Raw genomic sequence first — 24,776 nt, 5'->3', positions numbered from 1 at the left:
TGATGCTTGCCTATAAATCCCAGTATTCCAGTGGCTAGGACAGGAGAATTGTGAGTTTGTAGCCAGCCTGAGCTACATAACAAGTTCAAGGCCAGTGTGGGCTGCATAGTGAGACCCTGTTTCAAAAGAAAAACAAAAATAAAAACCCATACTTCTAAGTACTGCTTAAGAGTCAAAGAATAAAGCAGAATGGATACTAGAAAATATTTTGAACTAAATAATACTGACATCTAAGTTAACACAACTTATGAGACTCAGTTAAATAAAAGCTCAGAGGGAAATACAAAGTCTTCAATATTGAACACTTACTTAGGAAATAAGAAAAGTTTAAAATCAAATATCTAAGTAAGTACCCATCTCAAGAAGCCAGAAGATCTGGGCACTGCTGCCTCACACCTGAAATCCTGGGTACTCAAGAGGTGGAGGTCAGGAGGATTGCACTTGAAGGCCAACTCCAGGCAATAGGTCCAAGAGACCCTATCAAAAGCAAATAAAGCAAAAGGAATGGAAGTCAGAATAGTGGATATTTTTAATGGTAATGATGGGTAGGGGAATTTCAGATTGACTATTAGGATGACAGTAATGTTCTGTATATTGATATTGGTATTGCTATCTATATGAATATCTACTTTATAAATAATTTATCAAAATTTATGTACTTCACATATGTGCATATTAAGTGGTTTTAAAATATGCAGTATAAAAATTTCTTTTTGGATAACTCTTCCTTCAAGAGAATTGACATTATATTCTTCTTCTGTTACCATTTCCTAGAGCTCTTACCACATAGAAAGTACTTAATAAATATTTGTTTAAATCCAAATGACCAAAACTTTTGTTAGACATGTAAAATCACAGTGCAAAGTGTCACACATCTGGTGTTCAATATATACTTTTTATATAAGTGAACAAATAAATGAACAAAGTCAAAAAATTGCCTCCTCTACCAAGACATCATAATAGCAAAGGTCCTTCTGGATGCAATAGGAGAAAAGAGATCAATAAAAACAGGCTGAATGAACATGAAAAAAGGGTGAAGGCCAGGTAGAGAAGAAGGTAGTACAAAAGACAAAGAGCCAGTTTGAGGGAAGATGGAGATGAAGACTAAAAAGGCAATGGAGTCTTGTATGGCTGTCAAGCTGTTAGGGCCCAGGGAAGAAGAAAAGTCTTGACCAAAAGAAAACTGGGGAATCGCTGGGCAAAAAGCCAGGGACAATAAGCATTGACAGGAAGCATTTATTTCTTCCTTGCAGATCCTATCTCCTCTTCTTTTGTGTTAGTTCTTGGAGTAAAGAAGCTGGGAGCCATTGCCTGAAAGACAGGAGTCCTGAGGTCTAAATGAAGCCAGTAATTCCATTCTAGTGGGCCCTGGGTGATTAATTAGAAAATCTGAGAAAGGGTCTTTTAGGATTGTATGCACTTTCTCCTTAAAATTTAGAGTCTCCTGGTGCCACTAAGACTTCCCATCTACTTCTAAGGTCTCTTCTTTAAAAACACAAAGCACACACTCTTGCTTTGCAATTAAAAGGTAACAAGTGCATTCTCTAAGATGGGTTAGGAAGGACTGGCACTAAGCCTGCTGTTCTTTGGAAGAAAGACTTTTCCATGGCCACATTTTGAGAACCAAATTCATCATAATACTTCAGCACAACTAGGCAATCTGCTTAGTCTCTCCAAATATCTATCCCTCTTTACAAAGTATAGCTGAAGCCTGTCAAAGTAGTACTGAGACATCCAGCATGTGCCTCTATGAATGACATTACGGACAGAGGTTTGCATTGTGTTAATTACACCAGCAGACTCAGGATAATGGAATATCACCTGATTAGCACCATTTCTCTTCAGGGCCTCTACCTGAACCTTTTTGTTTTTCTTTCATTAATCCACTCATTCACTCCTGCTAGAAATATTTACTGAGCCCCTCCTATGTGCCAGATATGTGTACACATGCACACACACACACACAGAGTCTGAATTACTATGATTTACTTTATATTTTTCTTACTTTATGATTGTGTGACAGTGATGCACATTCAGTAGAAACCATACTTTGAATTTTGAGTTTTGATCTTTTCTTGAACTAGTGGTACGGAATGTCATGTGCATTTGCGATGTTGCCCTAGAGCAACTGCAGCTCCCAGTCATCCCTGAAATCATGAGGGAAACAAAAGATACTATTCAATGCATTGCACTCAATAAATTACATTACATAGTCAACACATCATCACAAAATAGGCATGCTGTTTGGTGATTTTGTCCTCCCATAAGCTAATGGAAGTGTTCTGAGTTGAAGGTATAGTGGGCTAAGCTATGATAGTTGGTAGTATTACCAAATGTGTATTAAAATGTCATATATATATATGTATATATATATATATATATATATATAAAGTCATATAAAATCCCTTTCCTATATTTATTTAATCTTCTTTCTGCATGTTTGACATCTTAGTTGTAGCAAATGATAATAAAAAGTCCTTTAACTAAATTGGGGTACCTGTGTTCTTTTGCTATACTGTGTGACTAGTCTGAGGAGTAGGGTGATTAATCTACCTGGATATAACATTTCTCTTCTATAAGAAACAGCATTGAACAAGCCCAATCTCTCTGAGAATTTTTTTTCAGTAGGTCCTAACTAGTCTCCCTGCCTTCATTTTCATACACATTCACATCCCCTCACACACAATTTGATTCTAAATGCAGTAATCACAAAAATCTTGATAAGTTGTTAATTCATATCTTGTTACTCCTCTGCTCATAACCTTCCAATGGCTTTCTGTTATCCTCAAAAACAAAACTCAAGTCCTTATTGTGTCTGAGAAGTAGTATCAGCCCACAGTGACCAGAAGTGGTCCAGCTCTCAATGTTTCTCTCACCTTTTCTCCCTATGCTGGGCTCTACACTCTTCCTTGTACACTCCAAGTATACTCCTCTGGGATTTTCGCATTTGCTTTTATCCTTGCATGAAAAACTCTTCTCCCTGTCCAAGGTTGACATGGCTGAGTCCCTTTCTTCCTTCAATTACTTGCTCAGAAGTTTATTCTCAGAGGCATTCCTTAATGTGACTACCCCACATTAGATAGTATCTCTGTGTCATTCTCTGTCCCTCACCCTGCATTTTTCTTTTTAATCCTCATGACTGCCTAACACATCCTGTATTTACTTGTTAATCTTCTGTCTTCCTTTACTAGAAAATATACTCCATTAGAGTAGGGCCCTTTGCTTGTTTTGATTCCTGCTATCTTCCTGATGCCTGATATTTTTCTGGGCATGTAATAAATGCTCAATAAATTAATTGTTTTATGGATAAAACAATGACTTTTTCTAGTCATAAAATAAGTCTTGCTGTGTGTAAAAAATTATTCAGACTTACTAGGGTTCAAATCTGCTCATTAGGACTTATAAGGGACAAGTCAAGTATTGTAATTATGCTTCATAGTAAGATTATAGTGTGCTTACCAATAGAAATGGACCATTATCTAAAGTGAATCCACTCCACTTCATGAAGATTTTTGTTTCATAGCATGATGAGTTACAGTACGATTAGAGCTAAATACTTTTTCTTCTATGCAGCTTCCTATGGTGAGAAAAGTGGGCCTTAGTGCTGTCCTTGACTGAAGACTGGAGAAGTATGGTCATTTCTCTAATACCTCAGCTTTTTAGAGACAGAGACAAAAGAAAGACCAAAATGCATGATCAAAATCATGGTTGTTTATTTTCACAAGTGACCTACACAAGAAGAGGAAGAAATATGTGAGATAAGGAATAAAAAGTACAGAGTAACAACCATGGGGTATGTTTCCCACTGAGCCTCTAATGTAATTGTATGTGCCAAGGTTTCAAAGCACTCTTTATCTCATATTTGTGTGTCTCCAATGCTTGACATGTGCTCAAATAATGTATGCTGGTTTAATAAAACAAACAGTCTTATAATAAATGCAAGCCTATTAGAAAAGAGGTGCCTCTTCCTTTAAGGAGCAATTTCTGTCATCTCTTGCACAGGCCACAGTCTTGGAGCCATTCATGCTTACAAACAGAAGCACACAAACACAACACACACATACACAGAAAGACAGAGAGAGAGAGAGAGGAGAGGGAAAGAATTCCTTAATAGAGAAGAAACTTCTACACACTGCATCCACATCTACATCTGATTTTGCAGGAGCTTCCTAGCCAAGTGAGGGTTAAGAACAATGTTGTCAGTGCACAGCTTGTTTCAGTACCTCTGGAGCACCACAATGACACACATAGATGTGTATGTATGTATGTATATATGTATGTATGTGTGCGTGTGTGTGTGTGTGTATGACAGAAACATATACATGCCTATGTTGACACAAACCCAGTTGCAAACACAGAATTAGGCAGAACCCAATTATAACAAAATTCATATACACAAAAATAAATATACTATCTTTGTCCAAGCATAAATGCAAATATACATGTGTACAGGACACAAAGGTAATGATATGTACCCAAAGTTTATCTGTGAAAAATAAATGAGATTATGTCAAGGGCACAATAGTGTCTATTACATAAAAAGTGTGCTAATAAAAGCTATCTTTTGATTACATATACTATATAACTACAAACATAAATTCAATGTTGTACATTATATATCTATAAATAAATTTGTATCAGATTCAAGTGAATACCAGTTATCAATACACAGTTCCTTTTCAGTCTCTACTCAGAGCATCACAGAAGCCCTGGTATATGGGAGACAATAAAGGAAGTAGTAGTATGGGATGTGCTTTTACCATGCAGAGGAGGCGGTGGGAGATCCCACTGGCAGGAAGTTGGTGAACATAGTTTTCTAGATTTCTTTACTGAGGAGAAGACCTGGACTTAGCTGCTGGGAACTACTGTAGGAAGAACCAGCCTCTAAAGAAGTTCCTAAATTTACTGGGTAAGGGGAGAATCATCTTTTGTCAGTATCCTTGGGAGGAAGCACCACCAGAGACCCAGTGAATTGAAATCAGTCATAAAATCTCACAGAGGCTGTTAATCCACTAAAGTCCCACAGCTTGGAGAAAATTTGTTTAACTCCACTTCCACTGATTGCCTCTGGAGTGAAATGTACATCTGGATTCTAAAACTCAATAAGGTGGGAAAACAGAGGCAACAGGATGAAGAAAAATAGGGAGAGGGAGTAGAAAATACCAGGTATTTTGGTGTACACCTTGTCTCTGCCATTAATTTAGAGTAAGCCACAAACTCTGTGAGGCTTTGGTTTTCCCAGCAAGCAAACTGCAAATAAAACTGTCTCTGGTCCATTTGGAAGAGGGTCTCTCCTCTTCTAACCAGCTCAGCTCTTGATCTGGAAACCGTTTAAGAACTTTTCCAGTTTTTCTGCTGCAGTGAAACTGATATAGGACTTCTTTCTACCAGATGTCTTTCTTTCCTGACAGGGCCAAATATTACATCTTCAGAACCAAAGAAATTCAGAGATCTGGTTCAACTCTTCTCTTTTAAAATGATAAATTGAACCCAAAGAACGTCTGTGTTTAACTGTGATGTTTAACTTACCTGCAACTATTTTCTTTAAAAATCATGGTAAGATTTTGAAAGACCTCAAGAGATTAATTTTATAACCCACCTACAGAATGCAGGCAAAGAAGGCAACGCCTGCAAGGTGAAGGCAATGGATCTCACACAGTACTGCAAGCATTAAATTCAGCCTGAAGTTACACACATGATCCACCGAATACTATATATAGATCTGATTTTTGCATCTGCGGGGCAATGAACACCTCGAGTGGGAGGGTTTGAAGATGCTAAGGAGTTTCCCTCCACTTTTCCCCTCTCCACTTCCTCCCATAGGCCTTCGCACCCCCTCCCCCAATAAATTAATGCAGTAAGAAAGTTTGAAGATCTAAAGGAGTCCTGGTCAAAGGAAGATGGGGAGTTCATAAAACTGAAATGCACCTGAAATCTAGAGAACCCAAGTCCCAGGAGATAGCTGTGGACCCTGGCAGTCCCAGAAACTTGCCCTGGGCTCTCTCACGCCTGCAGCCTGAGCTATGTAAAAGCTTTCCTGCAGTGATCATTACTTATTCGGAGGGGACCAGAGAACAGGGATTGAAAGGTGACAGCAGACCAATCCGAGGTATGGGAAGGAGATTCTGGAACTAAGTCTCCATGTGCCAGCCTCTCTAAAGAATAGATGTAGTCATCTAAGGTATCCACATACCCATTAGATTAAGTGATGCCATCTGCTCGCTTTCAAAGCAAATGTGAAGACTAAGAAAGCTGCCAGTAACCGAAGCGCTGCTGTAGCAGCACATCTCCAGTGAAATAGCAATGACAGCAAAACAACATGCAATGTGAGTGAGGCTAAAGCTTCTTATGACTAATGCACAGAATGAATTCGGCCTTAAAAAGGGAGAGTAGGGGTGAGAGATCGACAGACTGTGGTGCTCCTCAGCTCTGTCTCCATAAGTAAGTGGAGGTGATTTGGCAGAAGTTCCTGCTCTGATATTTTTAAAGCTGGGGATTGTAAAATTTCATAAATGACATTTTGGATTCAATAACCTAAATTTTGTCTCATTTGGGAAATGGGGCCTTTTATCCAGGCAGGCCAAAAATTACAGGCAAAGGGTTTTCTTGTTTTATTTTCTTTATTGATGAAAGCACAAGAACATCCATTTCAACCACTTTTGAATCATAGAACTTGGTTTTGATCTCCAGAGTTCTTATACAGGCTCGTGGCTAGGACAGGCCCAGTCAGACTCACAAACCCTATTTCCTGTCTGGAAAAGAATTATTAAAATATATTAAAATTGCTAATAATTCAAACTTATTTTTTCAATAGCTGAGCAGACTGACCTCTGCACTGTTGGCATTTTGAGCTTCACACCTCTTTGTCATGAAGCTGTCCTTTGCATCACAGCAGCATCTCTCATGCCACAGCACTTTTTTCCCAAGTCACAACAATAAAAAATGTCTCCAGACATTGCTAAATAACCATGGGAATTAGGGAGAGAGAAAATGGCCAAGTTTTGAACCATAGTATAAAATGACTAAGTTTATAATTCGCTGTTCTGATGTTCTAATAAAAATAAGGAGGAAATTCTAGTTTCCTTTAGAAAATGTCCCTTGTGAAATATACAAAGTACCCCAGTGAAACATAAAAGGAACTGCCTTGTGCTTCCAATGGGGATAAAGACAGGAAGGTAAACCAGGTCTGTTCCATGTGTTCTTCTCCCAAAAGATGATCAGCTTTTCTTTATATGCCTTGTCCATCTCCCTTATGAGTAGATGATTGCTTCCAAGGGACTTTGTGCTGAATGTGGCACACTCCTGCTAAAAAAACATTCATCAAAATCTCGAATGGAAGATGTTTCTATCTATATTATCATCAAAAGGAAAATTTTACATATATTATTTTATATTTCCTTCTTAAAAAGCTTTCAGGTTGAAGGGTGAATGACTTTTCCCTTGAGGTGGCTTCTTTGACTCCCCAGTCTTCAAGCTTGCCAAGAGGGTGGATGACCAGCTAGATCATTTCTTCCTGGTATATATTCTGCCTCAAATCTAACTGCTCTCTTTTGGGCACTGCAGAAAGTATCTAGGAGCTTCTGAAATGGCCCAAGGAATTTTTCCTAAGGAAAGAAGGTTTGCATTGGGGACATTCAAAATGTCAATCAGTTTACTCCCTTGGGGTTTGGAACCTAAAGAAAATGTCATGTTTTGTTCTTAAGGAACATCTTGGACAGGGACACAAGGCAGGTAAATGGATTTAGGAATAACCACACAACATTAGAATATTTGCAAAATTGGTAATGATTTACCAGGAGACATTCAGGGAATTTATTTTTGAAACTGTCATATGAAAGAGGTTACAGCTCTGTGGTGCAGTCGAAAGAGAAATTTGGCTCTGATTTATGATCCCCTGCTTCTAGAGTCAGGTTGGCTCTTATACCACAGCCATAACAGATCTCTTCCATATTGGGGACTCAGTTTCCAACTCAAATGACTGAATCCAACACTTGTAAGTTCCCTTCAGTTTCTGATAAGCTCTTTATCAAAGACAGGTCCTCACCCCCAAAATCTCAGGAAGAATTAGGTCCAGGGGTGACCCTGGCACCTCTTCACCAGGCACTTGTGTATCATGTACTTATGCAACCAATCCAAAACTAGGCATTTTTCAGAAACAGGTGCCATAGTCACTGTCTTTGCGAGGAGACACCACTCTCTTTGCAGATACATTTAAAAGCTTTTTTCCTGCCTTGAAGGACCGGCAGATATCCTCTCCAGGAAGCCTGTGTGTGTGTCTTGCAGTGGCATCATGTTTATGTGGGTGTCCTTTATTTCACTAGTCAACTGGCAGAAGTCAGAATGATTTTTAAGATAGATGGCATTGTCTTCCTGCACGGCTATCTGGATAGCTTCGGAAAAAGAAGCCCTGGCTCAAAGAGCAACAGAGCTGGGATCCAGAATTAAGCCAGTGGCACAATTTTGAGAGGGTTCTCTTGACTGTAAAATGAAAGTATTTGACCAATCATTCATTCTAATGTTATTTTTAGCTGAGCCACTAAAGGATTATCTTCTCCCAACCTCTTCCATAATAATAGCATGGCTTTGGTTAGAATCACTGTAGCATATTTCAGTTATTGCAAAAAATAGCCATACACAGCAGGTATCCCAAGTTCAATGGTCTGAAAGAATTGAGGACCTCACTAAGCAAATTCATCCTTAGAGTGCTACCTTAACCTGGACACAATTATCGATACGTCCTATACAGATGTCAATTTCCACCCAAGAAATGCTTAGAAGAATGAGAGACTTGAGGACTGATCACTGTCCTCATAGTCTGAAAACTATGTGGGAAAGACCCTGGTTACTATGCTTTCTATCCACAATTCTGTTCATCATGTACTCCCCATAAAGCCTATGTTTTAACATTGTTTACTAAATCCCATTCATTATTAACTTATTTACCCATTGTCATTAATCGGAGGCATGCATAACTTCCAGAAATGCTGAATATTATAGTTCAAGCAATGTCATCACACTGAGTTGACCTAAGAAGAAAGAAAATTAAGCACATGTGATACTTTTTAGTCCATAGAGCTTTGTCAGAAGTAAATATACAATTTGTTAGAGTCTCTGAAATGTTTAAGATGGATTCTGAGTCCTCATTACCATTTCATTATCCTCCTAGGTACCCATGGACCCCGTATTGGGAAACATTAGATTTGATTTACTCTACACAGTTGCAAGGGAAGAATTGAATGAAATTGGTAGATTTTTAAAAATGCATATGCACAACCTTTGGCTCAATGTAATTCAGAACTTGCTGGCAGCTCTGTCAAATGGTGCAGTGGGCTCCCACAGTTGTAGCCCCCGTGCCTGTCAGTGGAGGTGTAAAAGCATTGGCTGGAGAGCTACCTTTCAGGAGGGACACAGAAGAAATTCATGCTTCTTTCATATATAGAAGCTGTAATTTTCTGCAGAAGACCAAATGAAATTTAGGTAAGAGACAAATCTGTGCAAGGCTTCTGTTCCCTCTTGATTCTGAAGTTACCAACTGATCTTTGTAAGTTCTTTGAATCATTCTGTGAGGCACATACTCAGTTGTAGTTGTCTTATTCCTTAAAGTGGACTAGATAATGAATAAATTGGACAGTGAACATACACACACAGCAACAAAGAAATACTAAAAGCAAATCATCTTTGCTATGTAAAATCCTGGTCTTAAGAAATGAGAAGGACCCCAGAATAAGCCAGAAGAACTCACCAGGAAATGTTCCCATCCATAGACAAAGTCACAGGCACAATCAGGGTTCACATAACTGATGGGCTCTCTAACATGAACTTTAGCCTTTATACATCATCCCTGAACAATTCCCCATTAAATACACAACGAAAAACACCACAGCCATGCCAACAAGATCATTCAGAATGCACATTAGAAGGAAACAAAGCCTAGATGCTGGAGAGAGGGGCTTATCCACACAGTGTCTATTAGATTATTACTCTCTGCTTTTGAATTCAGCTGTCTTGCAGTGTCAATTGCTAAATGAGTTTACCATCTTTACAGGGAGCTGCCCAAGGTCATTAATCTCAGTCATAAAGTGAGCAGCAGATCCTGGGCATCACTCTCTCTTGCCCTGTGTACCTAGAAACCCACAGGCATAAGAAAACAAACCTCTGAATTTGTCCTTGTGAACTAGACCCCAGAGAATCACTCATTCTTACAATCTAGGGTCTTAGGAAGCCAGGGCTTTGAACAGGTCTAGAATTCAACAGCATCACACCTAGCCAGAAGGGGCTGTCAAAAGACAGCTTACAAAAAAGGATTAATCTTATATTAAGTATTCTTATTATACAAGGATACTTATTCAATAATAATAAATAATAATAAATGAGAAAAAAGGAGCAAACTGTTGGAGGTGATGGATAGATTTATGGCATAGATTATGGAGAGAATTTCACAAATGTATACTTACCTCCAAATTCACTAAGTTAAATACATTTAATATGTACAGCATTTGTATATCAATGATACCTGAATAAAGTGGTTTTAACAAGTAAAGTTAGGTCTGAGTAGCTCAGTGGTAAAGCACCTGCCTAGCAAGGACAAGGCTCTGAGTACTATCCACAGACAGCCAGCACCATATCAGGCAACAGAAATGGAATCTCCCAGAATGGGGACCCAGAACCCTACAATGTTTACAAGAGTCCCTGTCAGTGCTTTTCAAACTTCTGTGAGTCTAGGAAGCATGGAGGGGCCCACAGACAGGCAGAGACTGATTGAGGAGATGGTCTGGGGGTTGCTGAGAGTCTTAATTTCTTTCTTGGAAGTACTTGGACATGAACTCAGGGCTTATACCATGGGCCACTGCACCAGTCCTTTTTGTGATTGGTGTTTTATTTTTTTTGAGATAGGGTCTCACAGACTATTTGCCTGGGCTGTCTTCGAACCACAATCCTCCTGATCTCTGCCTCCTGAGTAACTAGGATTACAGGCATAAGCCACAGGTGTTCAGCAGAGTCTGCATTTATGACAGCACCCCATCACCCCATGACTCTGAGGCATCTGTGGATAGAAGGCTGGAGTAGCAAGCCCGTAAATCATCCTGACTGAGGGTCCCTGAACTAAATCAAACCATTTATTTTGCAGATGAAAAGAAGATAAAGAGTTCCTGGAGGTTAAGAGTGACAGAGCTCCAAAGTTCTCAGTGTCCTTGGGAAGCAGCAATATGAGTCTGTGGGGATTAATGCCGGAGGAGACTCAGATGGTCAAAAGGAGAGAATCTCTGGTTTCTTTCTCCAAAGATCTCACTTAACAGTCTTCCTGAGCATATTATATCACCAGGCTTGCTTAGAACTCCCACAGGACCAGAGACCACTGTCACATTTCACCATTGTCTGACTTTAGGACCATGTCCTTCCTTCTTCTCTACCCCTTTGACCTGTAGGCCTCCCCACAAAACATATTAGTATCTTATACAACAAACAGAATATCTGTGACCTTCAGTCTTTTCTGCAACCCTCCTCAGCTCCAGAGAAATGAGAAAGAATGCCACAATCCTGGCTGCCAAGCAGATTTAGTGAACTTACCAAAGTCCTTTACAGTTTATACACAGTTGTACCTCCTTTACAGAGTTGTACATCCACAGACCCATATGAGCTGCCCAATTGCCTAAAAATATGGATACTGAACATCCCTGTTTCAAAGCTGAGAAAACTGAGTCTTGGAGCAGAAAAGTAAATGGCCTTGTGGTAGTAGTCAGTAATTATACTGTTAATCAGAAGGCAAAGCCAGGATTCCAAAGCAGGTCTCCTTGGTCCTAGCTCAGCACACTTATAGCAACTCTGTGTGCATGCATGCTTGCGTGCATGTGTGCCTGCACATTCCTCTTGAAGCCTCAGCTCATTCCTGTGAGCTGGGCAAGCATCAAGCTAGTAGTCATTCCCCCACTGCTGGGAGCCACAAGGGTGGAAAGAGGCTTGGCATTGGAGAGCTGGGAATTTCCCATCAGGATATTGGCTTGGCAGAGCTATATTTAGGCATTCTTCCTGTGCTCTTCATTTTTTTAATTGTACAATATTTGCATACATTCTCTTTTTAAGAAATTCTAATCCTAGAGTTAAGCCTGAAATCTTCTTTGGTAATTACCTCCAAATCTTCCAGATGATGTTCTTCTTGGTCATTTTTTATTTATATATTATATATTACATATATACACACATGTGTGTGTAGCTACTGCACTGTATGTAGAGGTATATGAAAATACATACACTGTCACTTTATGGAATCATCCTGCCCATATAATTCTGTAGTTTTCTGTGTTCATATGTCAGCAAGTCTTAGGAAGCCTCACCTGCTGAGGCACACAGCTCTACCACATTCTTCAGCCACTGTAGAGCATTTTATGTAACACATGTCCCTTGTTTTCTAACCATCTTCTTATTGATGATCATTTACACATTTCCTCATTTTCTCTGAGATTATTATATGCACATATTTGTTGTTGTGTTTCTCCAGACAGATGAGAGAGACAAGAAATGGGGTTGCTGGTACACAGAGCATGTACACCCTTCATGCAGGAAGGCAGGTAGGTAAATCATGCAGCAGGCAGGTATTTTTCCTTTCTGAATCTTCTTTTCTGCCCTTCCTCCTGCTGTCCCATCATGACCTGGACTGCAACAGTTCTCTAATAATAATTGCTAGCATTTATTGAGTGTTTATTGAAGGCTGGTTACAGTGTTAACAGCTCCATGTACACCATCTTATAATTCTCACAAAAATCCTAAAATGTAAGTTTTATTCTCACTTTACAGAAGGTAAACCTGAGGCATAAAATGGCTATGTAACTTACACAAGGTAAGACAACAAGGAAGAGGCAGAGCAAGGATTCAAAATTGGTTTGACCATTCAAAATGGTTAAGCACTCTTAACCATTTCATTGTCATTATTAATCTCAAAATGAAAAGTGAAGGTGGGAGAAGACTAAGGCAGATGGAGAAGATGGAAGGGACAAGTTTGGCTTTCCAGATGATTGTAATCAAGAGCTAATCTCTTAGAGGTGGTTCTAGATAATGATAGAGTGAACATGCATCCATAAGTAGACATGAGTTTCCTATCTCCATCCTGCACATGAGGGAAATTGCACCAACCACCCCCCCATCATAAAGGCACAGCGTTAACTCTCTAATGGTAGAGATGGTTTCCCACAGAGGATTCTTTCTTCTTTGTCCCCAAATATTTTGTGACCAATATCATTCAACTGAAAGAGCTATTTAGGATTATAGGATAGAATTCCTGACTGAATTGGGAGGTTAGGAATTAAGGCAGCAAAGTCTCTGGCCCTTGTACTCAGACAATGACCTCTTCAGTCTCCTGGTCCAACCTCCCAAAGCACAGGACCATGCAACCCAGTCTCCCTTTCCTTCTTTACGGGATACTGAAGAGGAAGCCCAACATCCAGCATTGGTGGACTCACCACCTGTCCAAGATTTGCTGCTTCCAAAGCAGACCCACTAGGCTCCTTGGAACCTCTCTAAGGCAGAAAGTCCTACCATCCCAAATGTGCAGGGACAGTGCACAGGAAAAGACAGCATGAATGAAGCCAGCCATCTTCAGTAACCATGAATGTCACTCCAGAGATGACCTGTGGGGAGCCCTAGATCTTGCTCAGGCACCTGTTTCCAACAGTTCTCCTAGACACAAAAGATACCTCACAATGTGTCCCTAGGAGGCCTGTTGCTAATGGAAGTAAAAGATACAATAGACATAAAGCCTCCTCATACCAACTTTTGAAATAGACTTTTTGGTTTGTTATTTTGTTTTCCTTTATTTGGTTTTGTACATTAAAGATGTATAAATAAAATGTACTTATTTATGATAAACAACATAGGAGAAATTTTAAAACCAAAATACACAGAAATCTTCTCCCATGATGAATCATTTAACAGTTTTTTTTTCATTTATTCATATGTGCATACAATGTTTGGGTCATTTCTCCCCCTTTCCCCCCTCCCTTTCCCTCTATCCTTTCGTTCTCCCCCACTATTCCCTGGCTTCCAGGAAGAAACTGTTTTGCCCTTATCTCTAATTTTGTTGAAGAGAGAGTATAAACAATAATAAGAAGGACCAAGGGTTTTTGCTAATTGAGATAAGGATAGCTGTACAAGGAGATTTCTCACGTTGCTTTCATGTATATATTTGTTACATTCTAAATTGATTCTTCTAGAACTGACCTTTTCTCTAGTTCCTGGTCCTCTTCTCCTATTGGCCTCTGTCACTTTAAAGTTTCAGCATTAGTTCCTTTGCATTGAGGACATCAAATGCTATCTTGTTCTTTGCATTTCTTATGTATCCTCATACCTCTCTTGTGTGATCTTGCCTTATCATGTGACCAAAGTCCATTCCCTTGCTGTATTTGCCCTTGATCTAAAGTTCACATATGAGGAAAAACATTTGATTATTGGTCTTCTGAGCCTGGGTAACCTTGCTCAGAATGATGTTCTCCAGTTCTATCCATTTACTTAAGAATGATAAGATTTCATTCTTCTTTGTGGCTGAAGAATTCCATTGGGTATAAATACCACATTTTCTTAATCCATTCGTCAGTAGTGGGGCATCTTGGCTGTTTCCATAACTTGGCTATTGTGAATAGTGCTGCAATAAACATGGGTCTGCAAGTGCCTCTGGAGTAACCTGTGTCACATTCCTTTGGGTATATCTGCAGGAGTGGGATTGGTGGATCATATGGCAGATCTATGTTTAGATTTTTAAGAAGCCTCCAAATTTTTTTTCCAGAGTGGTTGCACTAGGTTGCATTCCCACCAGCAGTATACCAGCAGTATATCCCCACATCCTGGCCAACACTTGTTGATGGTGGTGTTTCTAATGATGGCTATTCTAACAGGGGTGAGGTGGAATCTTAGTGTGGTTTTGATTTGAATTTCCTTTATGGCTAGAGATGGTGAGCATTTTTGCATGTGATTTTTGGCCATTTGAATTTCTTCTTTTGAGAAAGTTCTGTTTACTTCACTTTCCCATTTCTTTATTGGTTCAATAATTTTGGGAGAGTTTAGTTTTTTGAGTTCCCGTATATTCTGGTTATCAGTCCTGTGTCTGATGTATAGCTAGCAAATATTTTCTCCACTCTGTGGGTGGTCTTATCAGTTTAGAGGCCATTTCTTTTGTTGTGCAGAAGCTCTTAAGTTTTATGAAGTCCCATTTGTCTATACTTTCTCTTAGTTGCTGAGCTGCCAGGGTTCTATTGAGGAATTCATTGCATATACCTATTACTTCTAAAGTGTTTCCTACTCTTTCCTGTACCAACTTTAGAGTTTGGGGTCTAATATTAAGGTCCTTGATTCATTTTGAGTTGATACTAGTACAGGGTGATAAACATGGATCTAGTTTCAGATTTTTGCAGACTGCTAACCAGTTTTCCTAACAGCTGTTGTTGAAGAGTCTGTCTTTTCTCCATCGTATACTTTTAGTGCCTTTGTCAAAAATGAGGTGGGTATAGTTGTGTGGATTCATACCCAGGTCCTCTATTCTGTTCCACTGTTCTTCATGTCTATTGTTGTGCCAGTATCATGCTGCATTTATTGCTATTGCTTTGTAATGTAGTTTGAAGTAAGGTATTGTGATACCTCCAGCATTGTTCTTTTTGCTGAGTATTGCCTTGGCTATTCGTGGTCTCTTGAGTTTCTGAATGAACTTTAGGGTAGATTTTTCAACCTCTTTGATGAATGTCATTGGGATTTTCATGGGAATTGCATTAAACATGTAGATTGGTTTTGGTAGTATAGCCATTTTTACCATGTTGATTCTACCAATCCATGAGCATGGGAGATCTCTCCACCTTCTATTGTCTTCCTCAATCTCTTTCTTGAAGGGTTTCCTTATAGAGGTTATTCACATCCTTTGTTAAGTTACTCTTAGGTATTTCTTTTTGTTTTGAAGTTATTGTAAATGGAATTGTTTTCATATATTGTTTCTCAGTTTGTTCATTACAAGTGTATAGAAAAGCTAATGATTTTTGTATGTCGATTTTATATCCTGCCACCTTGTTATAGGTGTTGATGGTGTCTAGGAGTTTTGGGGTAGAGTTTTTTGGGTCTTTAAGGTATAGGATCATATTGTCTGCAAATAGGGATATTTTGACAGTTTCTTTACCTATTTGTATTCCTTTTATTCCTTCTTCTTGCAGAATTGCTCTGGCTAGGAATTCCAGGACTATGTTGAATTGGAGTAGAGATAGTGGGCATCCTTGTCTCACTCCTGGTTTTAGAGGGAAGGGCTTCAGTTTTTCACTGTTAAGTATAAAGCTGGCTGTAGGTTTGTCATATATAGCTTTTATAATTTTGAGGTACTTTTCTTCTATTCCTAGCTTTCTTAGAGCTTTTATCATGAAATGGTGTTTGATCTTATCAAAGGCTTCTTCTGTGCCTATTGAGATGATCAAGTGGTTTTTGTCTTTGCTTCTGTTAATGTGGTGTATTATATTTATTGATTTTCATATGTTGCACAACCCCTGCATTCCTGGGATGAAGCTTACTTGGTCGTGGTGAATGATCTTTTTGTTGTGTTGTTGAATTCGGTTTGTCATTATTTTATTGAGGATTTTTGCATAGATGTTGATTAAAGATATTGGCCTATAGTTCTCCTTTTTGGAGGTGTCTTTGCCTGGTTTGGGGATAAGTGTAATACTGGTTGCATAAAATGAATTAGGCAGTTTTCCTTCCCTTTCTATTTTGTGGTACAGTTTAAGGAGGTTGTCATTGGTTCTTTAAAGGTCTGGTAGAATTCAGCAGAGAATCCATCATGTTCTGGACTTTTTTTTTGGGAGACTCTTGATTGCTGCTTCAATTTCATTTTGTGTTATAGATCTATTCAGGTAATTGATGTCCTCTTGGTTCAGTTTTGGATGATTATAAGTTTCTAGAAAGCTGTGCATTTCTTCAAAATTTTCAAATTTATTTGAATATAGGTTCTCAAAGTAGTCTCTGATGATTTCCTGGACTTCCATGGTGTTTGTTCTTATCTCCCCTTTTGCATTCCTGATTTTACTGATTTGGTTTTTTCTCTCCTCATTTTACTCAGGTTTCCTAGGGTCTATCGATCTTGTTTATTTTTTCAAAGAACCAAATTTTTGTTTCATTAATTCTTGTATAGGTTTTTTTTTTGGTTTCTATTTCATTTCTTTCAGCTCTTACTTTTATTATTTCTCTCCTTCAATTTGTTTTGGGATTTGCTTGTCCTTGTTTTTCTAGGAGTTTGAGATGTATCATTAGGTCAATGATTTGAGGTCTTTCAGTCTTTTTAATATGTGCACTCATGCCTATAAACTTTCCTCTCAGGACTGCCTTTGCTGTGTCGCATAGGCTCTGGTAGGTTGTATTTTCATTTTCACTGACTTTCAGAAACCTTTTAATTTCCTCTTTTATTTCATCAATGACCCATTGTTCATTAAGCAATGAGTAATTCAGTTTCCAGCTGTTTGCATGTTTTTTGTCTTTATTTTTGTTGTTGAGTTTTAGTTTTATTGTATTATGATAAGATAGAATGCATGGCATAATTTCTATTTTCTTATATTTGCTGAGGCTTGCTATGTGTCTCCTATTTTGGAGAAGGTTCCATGGGCTGCTGAGAAGAATGTATATTGTGTAGAAGTTGGATGAAATGTTCTGTAGACATCAACTATGTCCATTTGCTCTATGGTATGTTTTAGACCTAGGATTTCTTTATCAATTTTTTGTTTGGATGACCTATCTATTGATGATAGTGTGGTGTTAAAGTCTCCCAAGACCACTGTATTGGAGTTAATATATGCCTTTAGGTCCTTCAGAGTATGTTTGATGGAACTGGGTGCATATAGGTTTATAATTGTTATTTCCTTGTGGTCAATTTCCCCTTCTATTAGTATGGAATGTCCTTCTTTATCTCATTTGATCAATGTAGGTTTGAAGTCTACTATGTCTGAGATAAGTATTGCTACCTCTGCCTGTTTTCAGGGGTCGTTGGCTTGGTAAATCATCTTCCAGCCTTTCATTCTAAGCCTATCTTTATTTCTATCGATGAGATGGGTCTCACGTAAACAACAAATTGTTGGATCTTCCTTTTTAATCCAGTTTGTCATACGGTGTATTTTGATGGGGAATTGCATCAGTTAACATTAAGTGTTAGTATTGATAAATATGTGGTGATTCCTGTCATTTAGTTGTCTTAGTTGTTTGAGGATTGATTATGTGTAGCTAAATCAATGTTACTCTCTACTTTCTTCCTTTTTCTTTTCCAGTAGTTTGGTACTGCCTGCCCTTTCATGGTTATTTTGGGTTTCATTTTCTGTGTGAGAATCCCTTGAAGCATCTTTTATAGTGGTGGCTTTGTGGTCATATATTGTTTTAGTTTCTGCTTATCGTGGAAGACTTTTATTGCTCCATCTATTTTGAATGATAGTTTTTCTGGGTAGAGTACCCTAGGGTTGGAGTTATTTTCATTCTGTGCCTGGAAGACCTCACACCAAGTTCTTCTTGCTTTTAATGTTTCTGTTGAGAAGTCTGCTCTGAATTTTATGGGTTTACCTTTGTATATTATTTGTTTTTTCTCTCTTACAGCCTTCAATATTCTTTCCCTAGTTTCTGCACTTGTCATTTTAATGATAATATGTCGTGAGGTAATTTTATTTTGGTAAGGTCTCTTTGGTGTTCTGGAGGCTTCCCTTACCTGTATGGCATAGTTTTCTCTACATTTGAGAAATTTTCCATTATTATTTTGTTGAATATACTGTCCATTCCTTTTGCTTACACCTCTTCTCCTTCTTCAATGCCCATGATTCTCAGGTTTGGTCTTTTGATGGAGTCAGTAAGTTCTTGCATTTTCTTTTCACAGGTCTTGAGTTCTTTAACTAATAGTTCTTCAGTTTTTCCAATAGTTACTATTTTATCTTTGAGTTCTGAAATTCTTTCTTCTACTTGTTATAGTCTGCTGGATTGGCCTTCCATTTTGTTTTGCATTTCTGTTTTGTTCTTTTTTCTGAGGATTTCCATATCACGAGTTTCTTCCTCTTTAATATTTTCTATTTTCCCTCTGAGTTTACTTATTTCTTTTTTTATTGTGTTCTTTGTTTCACTTTGGCGTTTATACAGTGGTTCTATAGTTCTTTTATTTGTTCTTGTGCTTTCACAAATTCTCTTTTTGTTGTCTTGGAATTTCTTGAGTGTCTCCTGTACATTTTGGTTGACCATGTCCAGTATCATCTCTGAAAAATTCTCATTGATTACTTGCAGGACTTCTTCTTTCAGAGTGTTCTCTTGTGGGCTTCATTCGGTTCTTTGGCATAGTTTATCTTTGTTTTGTTTGAGTCTGGATCTGGGTATCTGTTTTCTTTATTTCCCTCTGGTTCCTGTACTAATTTATCACTGGTCGGAAAATGACTTCCCTCTTTTTTCCGTCTTCCCATCATTGCCCTTGCTATTGTTACTGTACCTGTATTGTGTGCAATTCTGTATTGTGTAGCTTGTAATAATAATGGTGATATCTAGAATGGAAGGGTGAGAGGGGAGGGAAAGCAAAGATGGTAAAGAACAAGGGAAAAATCAAAACAAACAAACAAACAAACCCACGCACACCCACACACACAAAAATACAGAGCTAAAGAAATAAACAGGGAGAGATAGTGTACTAATCCATAGAGAGCTAAACAGGCATTAGAGAGACAGAGAGAGGATAATAATAATAAAATAATTCCCAAGTTCAAATGCAATAAAGTTGCAGTCATAATTATTTTGGTGTTAGTCCTTCAACCTCCAGTCCTGACGTTGGTGTCTGAGAAGAAGTTCTGTTGTTGTCTCATCAAAGGGGAAAAAAACCAAAAAAAAAATCCCAAATAAAAACAAAACAATACAAAACAAAAAATATCCAAGTTAAAATGTAATACACTTTCAGTTAGTCCTTCAGCATCCAGTCCTAGTTCTGCCATTGTCTCATCAAAGGAAGAGAAAAAGAAAACAAAAACAGTCTGGAGACAGCTTTGTGAATGTCTGTCTGAGGCTGGGGCTCACCTGCCACATACCGTCAACCATCTGCTGGTGCAGACTTTATTTATGCAGATATCAGAAATAGCTTTACACTCACCTAGCCCTGCAGGCTTTGTTTATTTAGAGTTCTCCTGGACACATGCCCCTTTTGTTTTCTACAGTGTACAGCCCTACCCATGTGTTGCAATTACAGTCTTTTTTATTATTTACAGTTCGCATGGGGAGGTGCATGGAAATTTCTTTCTCAACAACATTCTATAAATACTTCTTTTTCCTTTATGTCTTCTTTGAAATTTTTCTTCCTTACAATTATCAAAATAATGTATTTTCTACTGTACAAATTGAGATTTTCTTTCTTTTTAATATTAATTTTATATTTCTAAATAAATATGCATTGTATTTTCTTCTTGTTCCTCCCTTTTCATGTGAAAATATAACACTCATTTTTGTCCATATCTTTATAAGTTTTGAAGCTCTGATTTCATCCTAAGTTTTCCTGATAGACTTGCCTATAATCTAATCATTCAACCTCTGAGAAAATATTCTATTTTATACACTAGTATTCAGTTTAATTTTTTAATTTCTTAAGACTGTTATGATAAACTGTGGTAGACTATATATGATTTGTTGTATCTTATTTTGTTATTTTTATATTTTTGCATAACTGATTACATTATTTGACTAGAATTTTTTCCATTTTCCTACAAATGTAATGTAGAAATTTCCAGTTTTACTTCTCATATATTTAGCAGTACTTTCGTCACTTCAAAATGTTATTTTTTTTCTGTATTTAATTTCAGTACATATTTCCTAAAAAGAGAATTTTTGTTAGAAGGTGTTTCCTTCAAATCATTCCGCTTCTTTGGGTTTTGCTTGTTCTTGTTTTTATAGGAGTTTGATAGGTAGCATTAGGTTGTTTGAGATATCTCTGTTTTTTTAATATATGCACTCATGGCTATAAGCATTACTCATAGTGTTGTATTTGCTGTGTCCCATAGGTTCTGGGAGGTGGTGTTTTAATTTTCATTAACTTCCAGGAAACTTTTAATTTCCTCTCTTATTTCACATATGACTCACTGATCATTGAGCAATATATTACTGAGCTTCCAATTGTTTACATAGTTTCTGTTCTTATTTTTGTTGTTGAGTTCTGGTTTTATTGCATTGTGATCAAATAGAACGTAGGAGGTTATTTCTATTTTCTTATATTTCTTGAGGCTTGCTTTGTTCCCTAAGATATGATCAATTTTGAAGAAGTTTATAAGTGTTGCTGAGAATAACGTGTAGTGTACAGATGTTGGATGAACTATTCTGTAGACATCAGTTAGTTCCATTTGACCTATGGTGTGATTTATTTCTAGAATTTCTTTACTGAATTTTTGTTTGGATGACCTATCTATCAGTGATAGGGGTGTGTTAATGTCTCCCACTACTACTGTGTTGGAGTCTGTGTGTACTTATAAGTCCTTTAGAGTATGTTTGATGAAATTGGGTTCGTTGATATTGGGTGCATATAGATTGATAATTGTTATTTCCTTTTGGTGTACTTCCCCTTTAATTAGCATGAAGTGACCTTCTTTATCTTGTTTGATCAATGTAAGTTTGAAATCTACTTTGTCTGATATAAGCATCACTACTCCTGCCTGCTTTCAGGGGCCATTGGTTTGGTAAATCTTCTTCCAGCCTTTCACCCTAAGCCACTATTTGTTTCTTTCAATGAGAAGGGTCTCTTGTAAACAACAGATTGTTAGATCTTCTTTTTTTAATCCAGCTTGCAAATGGTGTGTTTTTGATGGTGTAGTTGAGTCCACTGAAATTCAGTGTTTATATTCATAGGTATGTGATAATTCCTGCTATTTAGCTGTTTTTGTTGTTTAAGCCTTTGATTGTGTACACCTAAATCAATGCTACTGTCTGATTCCTTGTCTTTTCTTCTCCTGTGGTTTGATACTTCCTGTTCTCTTGAGATTTTGTTTGTTTTCATCTTCTGTGTGCAGAATTCCTTGAAGAATCTTCTGTAGTGGTGGCTTGGTGATCTTATATTATTTTAGTTTCTGCTTGTCATGGAAGATTTTTATTGCTCCATCCATTTTGAATGGTAGTTTTGCTGGGTAGAGTATCCTAAGGTTGAAGTTATTTTCATTCAGTACCCAAAATACCTCACTCCATGTCCTTCTTGCTTTGAAGGTTTCTGTTAAGAACTCTGCTGTGATTTGGATGGGTTTACCTTTATATGTTGCTTGTTTTTTCTGTCTTACAACTTTCAATATTCCTTCTCTGTTATCTGTGCTTGTTGTTTTAGTGATTATATGTTGTGGGGAGGTTCTATTTTGGTCAAATCTGTTTGGTGTCCTGGATGATTCCTGTACCTGAATGTGCAAAGCTTTCTTAAGATTTGTGAAATTTTCTGTTGTTATTTTATTGAGTATATTATGAATCCCGTTTGCTTGGACCTCTTCTCCTTCTTCAATGCCCATGATTCTTAGATTTGGTCTTTTGTTAGAGTAGCTGAGTTCTTGCATATTCCATTCACAGATCTTGAAATTTTTGACTAAGATTTCTTCTATTTTTTTCTTTTATTTCTATTTCATCTTTAATTTCTGAAATTCTGTCTTCTGCTTGTTCTAGTCTGCTGGAGTTGACTTCCACTGTGTTTTTTGTTTCTGTTTGATTCTTTTTTCTGAGTTTTTCCATATCTTTGGTCAACTTCTCTTTTATATTTTATATTTTCATCTTTAATTCATTTATCTCTCTTTTTATAGTGTTCTTTGTTTCACTTTGATGTTTAAGTCATCTCTGAGTTCTTTTTTTTTCAATGTCTTCTCATGCTCTTTATTTTTGGTGTCTTGAAATTTCTTGAGTGAAGTTTGGGCATTTTGGTTAACCATGTGTAGTATCTTCTGCATAAATTTCTCAGTGCTTTCATACAAGATTTCTTCTTTGAGGGTGTTTTTGTGGGCATCGCTGGGCTCCCTAGTGGCATTTATCTTTGATTTTTTGGGGTCAGGAACTGGGTATGAATTTTCTTCATTTCCCACTGAATCCAGTATTGAATTTTTTTAAGGAGAGTGGTTTCCATCCTTCTTCTTCTTCCCATCATTCCACTTGGTGCTGTGAAACTATGTTCTTTATAGTCTAGTTGATGGTGTTAATTGCCTGTTTTATTTCCCTTGATTTAATTTTTGTGTTGTGCCTGTCTTGTTTCTTAAGTAGGTTGGTGTGCTATTTCTGTCACTGTACTGGAGGTGTAACTTAGCAATAATTAACTCATTAGTTCAATGCCTGAGCAGTTGTTTATATATTATATGGAAGACTTCTTAGTGATATTATCTATAAACAGTGGGTGTTGGTGCATAATGTTTTTTAGACTAGATAAAGAAATTTGGTAAATTGGTGAAGATGGCACTAAAAGAGGGGGCAGGAAGTGGGATGGGAGAGTCGGGGAAGAGGTATGTGGCCCCTGTGTGTGTTTGGGTGTAGTTCTGTTGTTGTAGTGTAGGGTGCTTGTTTTGTATTGCAGGGGTTAGTGTTGTGTAAAGTTGGTGTCATAGGCTAGTCAGCAGGTGGTGAGTGTGTGAGAGGGAGGGTTAGTATGTGAAATGTTTGGTAAGGTTGTGAGGGAGAGGTGAAGATAGGGGATGAAAGTGGATGAGAAGGAGCAGAAAGAATACTTGGGAGGGAGAACATTGGATTGTACCACAGGAGAAGGAGGAAGAGTGAAGGGGGTAAGAATAGAGATGAGAAGATAGTAATGATTAAGTTAATAATACAGGAAGAAAAAGAAGAAAACAGAACTACTAATAAAATTTTAAAACCCAAAACAATACAAAAAATTTAAAAAGAAGAAAAAGGAGAAAAACTAAAACAGAAAAAAACAATAAAAAACCATCAAGTTTAGGAAGAATAGAATTACAGTCTTTGGTTTAAGTTCTGGAGTTATTCCTCTGTCATCTGGTCATGAAATTGGCATATAAGCAGAAGGTCTGATGTGGTGTCACAAGGTGACTGGCTTGTGAGGAGTGTTTGGTTCTTCTGTCCACCAGCTTAATTGAAATTGTGAGGTGAAGTAGTTATGCCAGATGACGCAGGGTGGTCAGAGCTGTTGTTTTCACCAGCTGGCAGCAGTGTTATCCTTCAGCTGCAGTTCTGTTTTGTCTGTTCCTCCCCCAGCTGCATTTCTGTTTTGTCTGCTCCTCCCCCAGCAAGGTGGGGCAGTATGGTTTTGAATACTGCCCTGTGGCCCAGGAGATCAGCTCTGGGATCCACTGCTTGTCCAGCTTTGGGAGGTGGCTTATCACCCCGCCATTGCTTTCAGCCTTTGCTGCCTGTCCTGTGTTAGTTCACTGAGAGTTTGGCGGTGTATTTAGCTTCTTGCCCTGCCCCCTTTCTCCAGGACAGGTCCAGCATTCCACCCCCACCCTGCTGTCAGTGTTAGATTACAGTTTGCTATTTATGTTTTGCAGTTATGTGGGCAGTTCAGTTTTGAATGCTGCCCTCTGCCTCTGGAGATCAGCTCTGGGATCCACTACCTCTGCTGTGTTGGGAGGTGGTTTGTCACCCAGCTCCTGCTCTCAGCCTTTGGTGCCTAACCCGTGTTTATTCACTGAGAGTTCTGTGCTGAGTTTGGCTCCTTGCCCCACCCCTTTCTCCAGGGAAGTTTCCAGACTCTCCCCCAGCCCCCACTATTGGTGTTAGATCACAGTTTGCTGTTTATGTGTTTCAGTTTTGTTGGGGGGTTTCAGTCTGCCCAGGGGCTGCACTGGTTT

The sequence above is a fragment of the Castor canadensis genome, chromosome 16, assembly GCF_047511655.1.
Source record: "Castor canadensis chromosome 16, mCasCan1.hap1v2, whole genome shotgun sequence".
NCBI lineage: Eukaryota > Metazoa > Chordata > Mammalia > Rodentia > Castoridae > Castor > Castor canadensis.
Note: the sequence above shows the minus strand (reverse complement) of the source record.